The following is a 7625-nucleotide window of genomic DNA, read 5'->3' on the forward strand; positions in this document are numbered from 1 at the left end:
AAAAAAAAAAAAGTTGTAATAGGGGAGCATTTTTGACCAAAGACTTGGCATCAAACAAATCATGACTATGTCCACAAAAGTGTAATAAAACAAAAACACAACTATAAATTCCTATAATTATTTAAATAGCAAAAATTATTTCAAATTCCATAAAATGTACTTATATGTTATTTGTTCAAAAATATTACATCATATTTAGATGTACACTATATTTTATATTATGTATAATATAGTATACAAAGGAACATATAAAGGATACATGCTTATATGCTTAATGTGTGCTTTATCAGACAGTTTGGGTAACTTTAGCTGCATTAAAAACAACCCCAAAATCACAGCAGTTTGCAGCAACAAAGATTTCTTTTTGTTTCCATTACATCCTTCGCTGGATGGTTATACATCTATTCCTCGTCTTCTTTATTCTGCAACCCAGGACAAAGGAGCACCTCAATTTGGGACTTGCTGATTTCAGAGCAGAGTGAAAAGAGGAATGGCAGAATTTCACAATGACAGAATCCCACAATGGACCATTTTGTTACTCCATTGTCCAAAGCAAGTCACAAGGCCAAGCAAGATGTCAATAGTGCACAAAATACAATTGCTCACTGGGAAGGGCAAAAAATTATTCGGAATGATTTTATTGTTTAAGAGACTTCTTGAAAACATTTGTCCAAAGGATAGATCACTCAATTATCACCTTCACAGGACAATAATTATTCCACTTGAACTCTTGTTTATCAGATGACTGTTTACTCATTAGTACCTCAGAACATGGGACATAAGAAAAACAAAGCTCAGAGGAAAATTTATAACTGAAAACTTTATATTTACAAATAAAATTCAAGATAGAAAATAAGAATCCAAGGAAAGGAGAAGGAATTACAAATAGAAACACAGTTGATGATTAATTTTAAAAGAGAAACTTCTACAGCTAATACACAAGGATAAGAACTACTTCTACCATAAAAAAATCTTTAAAATATATATACATTAACCACTGGGTCATCTGATCAAGCAGGGCAATGAGAGCTACCACAAAAGTACAAAAATTGGAAATGATAATGGAATAAGCACAAATAGAAAGAAAATGAAGAGATTCATAAGCAACTACTTTAAAACGTGTGCCTGAATTTAAAAAGTAACTTTTAAACTTTTTAAGAAGATATAGATTATGGGTAGTTCCAATATTATTTAATTTTTTCCAAAGGATTGAAAAATAAAGGAAGGAAAACTTTCAAGTTCTTTTTATGAAGCTTGTGTAATATTGATAACAAATTAATCTTACTTAAGAATATGAGCATAAAACCCTACATAAAATATTAGCAAATGAAACATAGAAACATATTAAAATGTTTCCCCATATGGGTTCTGAAAAAAACTGAGAAATAGGACCAAGAACAAAGCATCTAGAGAACAATAAAAACAACAATGTCACCTGTATTTCTTATAAAGGTTATACTAGGGTTCATAGCTAGTATGAAAGTCAAAAGGGCCTGCAAAGTGAACCCCAGAATTAAACAGACTTATCCATGTAGTCACAGATAATGTTCTACTGGAATGGAGATTTGCCCAGGTTATTCTCATACTGTGGGGTGGCGAGGGGGGCAAAGACCTCCTACTCCCTATGGGAAGCTACCCCCAAGAAGAAGAAAACAGATGAGTCAAGCATTCATATTTTATTCTTGCAAACTTTACATGTCAGGCAAGTCACTACACTTTCTTTAAGGCATAGTGAGTAAGAGATTGAGAGAGGCCAGGATTGAAACACTCACTGAGGTTCTTCACCATGGAAAGACATGGTGGGAGTGGAAAATATGTTCCAGCTTGTTTTTGTTTTTCATTGCTTGTTTGATTTGTTTAATTCATTCTGTTTAACCACATGCCTATGGTATATATCCCTCAAGAGATAGACCCATTCGAAGAGTCCTGCTCCTACCCTCAGCAGGCTTTTACACCAATAACTGTTCTTTGGGTGTCCTTCAGAGACTGCTAATGGCCTAAGATAAAAAATGAACTGGCTCAGAAGAACACATTATGTGATAAGTCCAAGGCCATGCTGTGCTCAAGGTTGAAATTGTATTCTCCATTCTGTTTTCCATTTTAAATTTTGTCCTTTCTGTGCTGTCTCAAATAGCCCATCAGAGATTCTACAATGAGATTAAATGTCAACATTAAGGTACTCCAACAGCAAACACACACCCTTATTGTTATACTAGAAGCCTCAGATTAGAACCATGAGGATACAGCCAGCCAAATTCATTTTGAGAAACTGAATATGCACTGGATATTAGAGTATTTTAAAGAGTCATTATTATTGTAATTTTGTGAGTTACTATAATTATATTGTTCTATTTTAAAAGTCCTCATCTGTTAGTGGTTCATACTGAGGTAATTAAGGTTAAGATAATATGATGGGAGGGTAGAGATGGCTGATGAAGACATCCAACAATTGCAGTTCTTAGCTGAGAAACCTATATAGAGGAGTGGATATAGATCTTTGGGGGTTAACCTGAAAACTCAAGCTGAGGTCTATCACAGTCACCCAGGGATATGAAGGATAGACAGTTCTAAGCTCTGGACACCTCTAGAAGCAGCTGGGACAAGACAGCAGAAGAATGCCTTTAGAGATAAAAGGGGTGAGGGAAAACAACTAATTTTCTTCTCTATACATTTCACACAAACCTCTGCAGTCTCAGCCAAGGGAGAGACAGCCCAGGCCCTCTCCACTGCACTCATTCCACACAGGCTGGGCACAGGGGGCTCTCCTAAATAGAGACAGAGTCACTGGCAGGTACCACAAGTAACCGGGGCACCCCAGTTCTCAGGAGCTCCACCACTCCAAAGTGACTCAGTGGAAAATACCGTGCAGAATGGTCTGCACAGGTAGGCACTCCCTCCTCCCTCCATTTCCAGCATCCAGCAGGCTAACAACCACTTCATTTGAAGGAACTTTCACTGGCTCCAGTAGCCATTGCCACCAGGTCAGGGCTGCAGATGTGGCTTGCCCTCAGGCAACTGCCATTGTTGCCACAGTCCCTCCTACAGAGCAAAATGGGAACTTAGAGGCAGGTGCCTCTAATCAGTATGGCGGTGTCGCCACCCACCTGCCTACACCCCACTACTTCCTTTCTACCCCTAGGTCCTTGGATGGGGCAGTCTAGCCCAGACAGGAGGAGTCCACTCCAACCCCAAGAGCACCTGAGCCAGAGTAGAGTTGCAGGGCCCAACCTGGCCACCTACCAATCATGCTGACGAGGTATGTGATGTGGGGGAAAGGCCACTGGAGCTTTAGCTAGGGCTCCAGGCAGCTGTGCTGGCAGGAGGGAAAAGCCTGTGAACTAAAGGAAAGGTCTCACCCCGTTGCCACCAAAGGGCACCAGTGAAGCAGTTCCAGAGGATCTCCCTGTAGTTTCCGACCCTTCCTGCCACCTATGCTCCCTCCACAGACCGACCAGTTGGGGGAGCTAAGGTAAAGTAAAAAACCAAACAAACGCACGCAAACAGCCACCCCAACAGTGACTATCTTATCTAATATTAAAATAACAAACCAAAAAATAAAAAGAGAAGCTTATGCCCGCACAGATGAGGAAAAACCAGTGAAAAAACACCAGCAATCTCCAAAGCCTTAGCAAGTCAACACTCTCAAAATGTCTTCAGAGAATCCAAACAATGTACCTCATCCAGAACAATCTTCAAAACAAAAAAAAAGCAAAAAAAGCAACAACAACAAAAAATCAAAACAGACATGGAATTTGGATTATGGATGGCAAAGACACTCAACGAGATCCACAAGAAGGTAGACACATGAATCATCCAGGTCATAAAAACAGTGCAGGAAGTGAGAACTGAACTGGCCATTATAAGAAATCTGAACTTCTGGAAATGAAGAATTTTCTCCTGGAATTTCAAAACACAATAGCAAGCCTCCACATCAGAATTGACCAGGCAGAGTAAAGAATCTCAGAACTTGAGGCTCAAACTATTGAACTGACCCATTCTGACAAAAAACAAGGAGAAAAGACAGGAAGAATGAGCAAAGTCTCCAAGAGGTTTAGGATTATGTAGAGACCAAATATATTGTTGATTGGCATACCTGAAGGAGAAGGAGAAACTGAGAACACCCTAGAACAAGCCTTCCAAGAAGTCATCCAAGAAAATTTCCCCTATCTCACTAGAGAGGCAGCCATGCAGATGCAAGAGATTAAGACAACCCTTGCAAGGTATTACACAAGAAGACCATACCCAAAGGCACATAATAATCCATCTCGCAAAGGTAAGCATGAAGAAAATGTGCTAACATCCATCAGAGTGAAAGGACAGACCACCTAGGAAGAACCATCAGAATTGCAGCAGATATTTCAGCAAAACCCCTACAAGGCTAGAAGGGACTGTGGTCCCATGTTCTTAAAGAAAAGCAACTCTCCCTTCCACCATAGTAGGACACAGAGAGTGGAACTATCTGTGAGCCAGAGAGTGGATCATCACCAGACACTGAATCTGCCAGCACCTTGATCCTGTATTTCCTAAACTCCAGAAGTATTTAAATAGTCAAATAAAATCAAGCTAGGTAATCATGTAAGAAGGTGGACTCCATCCCTATGAATGTGTTTGCTGTCATGGACATGCGATGGGAAGGCTGATCAATCTGTTGCGGTAGTCCAAGTCTATTGCACAGACACAGAATATTTTCAGGAACTACCAGAATCCTCTGGTGATCATGGCATTAATGTTACTATGATCTAGATGGCTTGGATGGTTATTGCGGTGATCTCATTCTTACTGAGACCTCCTAATCTAAGAGGATCCAACCTGCCTGGAAAGCCAACCAGTCCACATAATGGACAAGATCCACCAGCCCCTCCTGTGAACTATCTTCATGATATGAGAAATGAAAATAGTTAACACCTTGCACCACCAAACGAATGAAGATGACCAGAGTAATCTTAACCCCTTTAGAATTGTTTTTCTGTTGCTTGTCAACCTTTTTAGAACTGTTTTGCCAGCTTATTTTTGCATCCTGTGTTATCACCATTCCTATTTACAGTATATTTGAGTAAATGATTATATTTTTTAAAGTTACATGAGACTTTTTTGGTTGCCCTAAACTTAAACATTCCACTCACTTTGTTTGTAACCGTGATCACAATTTTTGTGATGATTTGTGCACTGATTGAAGGAAGTTTGAGAGCTCTGCCTTTAAATATTTTGAATAGTTTTGATAGGTTTTTAAATTGCTTTTTCATAAGGTATTTATAAAGCTATTTGGGGTTGTCTGGGACTGTATGAAAGAAAATTAGAATCACACTGCATTTACATTTACCTTGGTAGTTAATTTGTTGGTGGCAGTTTTCTCCAGTTCTTGGGATCATGGCAGCTTGTAGAATATTTTACAAATTATAACTGAAATCTGTACCATCCATTACAATGGACTTAGGTGGCTAGAATAAAAGAGAAAAATTAAATGACTGTTTACTAAATGTTTATTCCTGTTAAAAATGTCTAATATTAAGAAAACTTTAAACATGATTGATAAATATGGTGGATGATTTACAGTCCATTATATGACATGTGTAAACCATTGTACAGTAGCCTTACAAGATTCATGAAAGAAGAAAAAAATAATTACTTCTGTCTTTGCCCAGTATAATCTATACAATAATAATTTCAGCTGTAATTTACTTTTAAAGCAAATGCCTCTCAGGAAGCTTCTTTTCTGTTCTAACACTTCCCCCATTAAAATGAAAATCTTAAAAGTTGTTTTAGGGGCTGTTAGATAATTTACTTCTGAATGCCTCTTTACTTGCTTCTATATTTCATTGAGTCTTTTGTTATCCTTCTGACTTATACAAGTTTTTAATGAATTATTGGTTTACCCCCAGGGAAATAGAAGAAAATGAGAAACAATCAAGGATCTTTTTCTCACCCTGTATCTCATCCCTGTTTAGTGATGGGATGGATTGGGGTGGAAAGGGACATTAATATAAGTGAAGTTTTTAAATGCATAAAAAAGTAAGTGTTTGTTTTGCTAAGTTTGAAAAAGAGTGAAAGCCAATAGTATCAAGAAATGTCCGCATGACCAATGTGGTTATGGAATTTTTTTCTATCAAGCGATTACAGATGATGTATGGGGGCTGGAAGATGTTTTGTTATCAAGTAAGGATTTTCTTTTCCTTAGGTCAGTCTAGCTATTCACTGTATCCCACTGGGTAGATCTGAGAAATTACTTTTATGAATTGAATAAACATCACCCTACTATTTAATAGTCTCTGATACAATTGTGACATTCATAGGGTATTTTTCCCCTTTATTATGATTACCTTCCAGACCATGAACATTGTAAGGGCATTCGTTCATTATATAATCCAATATTGACTGCTCGAATTCCTCCTTATGCACCTTGATTTGTGCTCAATTTTTTTGAAATAATATAACCAACTCTTAATTTCTTGTGCTAATAGAAGGGTAATGTAACACGGGTAAGTTAAATCCCAAGTAAATGAACACCACAGGGTAAAGGCTTTTCCTCTTGCTGTAGCCTACTGGAACCAAAAGCAATTCTCAATTATTTGGGTGAGCCATAAATATAGTGACCCCATCAGTATCTTTGCCTAGGATTGTCTTACTAGCCTCTCCTACTATACTCCTAGAACAGATACTAGGATATTTGGGCAAGGCTTCAAAATTCAAGAGGTAAGGGCAGAAAAAGGAATACTGCAGTGATTTAGCTCTTTTTATGCCGTTCTGGCCCTTTCCTCTACATAATATACATCTCCTACTTAATACACCTATATTAACCTTTTCCTACATACATTCTCTGTTTAGTTAGGAGCAAATGTTCTTAGTTAAGTATTTCGTCGTGGGGTTTTTGCTTGTGAAATTTTTCTGCATTCCCAAGACAGCATACTGCACACTAGTAGCTTGTGTTATTCTATTTAATTCCTAAAATTTCTACAGGTGGCCTTTTTATTGAGCACACTCTTCAATCATTCCTTGGCTTGTTAAACATTCACATTCACCTGAACTGTGGCTACAGATCTTTTTTTTTTTTTTTGAGTCGGAGTCTCACTCTGTCACCCAGGTTGGAGTGCATGCATGCTCATGGCCACCACAACCTCGACCTGCTGGGCTCAGGCAATCTTTTTTCACCTCAGCTTTCCAAGTAGCTGGGATTACAAGCATGCACACAATGCCTAGGTAATTTTTGTTTAATTTATTATAGAGATGAGGCCTCACCAGTTGCCCAGGCTGGTCCTGAGCCCTTGGGCTCAGGCAATCCTCTTGCCTCTGCTTCCCAAAGTGCTGGGATTACAGGCGTAAGCCACTGTGCCTGGCTTGCTTTTTGCTTTCTGTGTGGAAAAAGGTAAGATTAAACTTATAATAGTAAAAGATTGTATCACATTATCTATCCAAGCACTATCCAATGGTCAGCAAGTTGTATTTTACAACTTGGTGAGATTTTCCAAAATAACTACTGAATACTGCTATTCCATGGTTACTTTTAGTATGTGATGTGATAGTGTTTATAGAATTACCAATATCTTAAATTTTCAAAGGAACCTTGGAAATCTATCACTCTAAATGAAAGTCTGTCACTCTAAATAAATATATGCTCAAATTTTACCAAC

The 7625-nt window shown here is 38.2% G+C and overlaps 1 pseudogene; it reads left to right on the forward strand.

The window, feature by feature from the left end:
- Positions 1-4573: 4573 nt before the first annotated feature.
- Positions 4574-4902, forward strand: LOC110595092 (annotated as a pseudogene).
- The last annotated feature ends 2723 nt before the right edge of the window (positions 4903-7625 follow it).

The sequence above is a fragment of the Carlito syrichta genome, unplaced genomic scaffold (genome assembly GCF_000164805.1).
Source record: "Carlito syrichta isolate Samal-C Ts95f unplaced genomic scaffold, Tarsius_syrichta-2.0.1 Scaffold256284, whole genome shotgun sequence".
In the NCBI taxonomy this organism is placed as follows: Eukaryota; Metazoa; Chordata; class Mammalia; order Primates; family Tarsiidae; genus Carlito; species Carlito syrichta.